Source organism: Palaemon carinicauda, chromosome 20, assembly GCF_036898095.1.
Source record: "Palaemon carinicauda isolate YSFRI2023 chromosome 20, ASM3689809v2, whole genome shotgun sequence".
NCBI classification, from domain to species: Eukaryota; Metazoa; Arthropoda; class Malacostraca; order Decapoda; family Palaemonidae; genus Palaemon; species Palaemon carinicauda.
In genome coordinates, this window is record NC_090744.1 from 115,365,746 (window position 1) to 115,366,024 (window position 279).

Here is a 279-nt window from a genome sequence, read left to right on the forward strand (position 1 = left end):
TATATATATATATATATACAGTATATATATATATATATATATATATATATACAGTATATATATATATATATATATATATATATATATATATATATATACATACATACATACATACATATAAAACACGTATAATTTGTGTTTACTACAGATACTTAAGGGTAAAAGTGCCCACTTTTAATTGTTGAATATATAATATAATAACTTGTAGAGTATATTAACTTACGCAATCCTAGTGATAAACAGCCCCTGTTTATTAGTTTTTCACTGCGATTAGCTTTA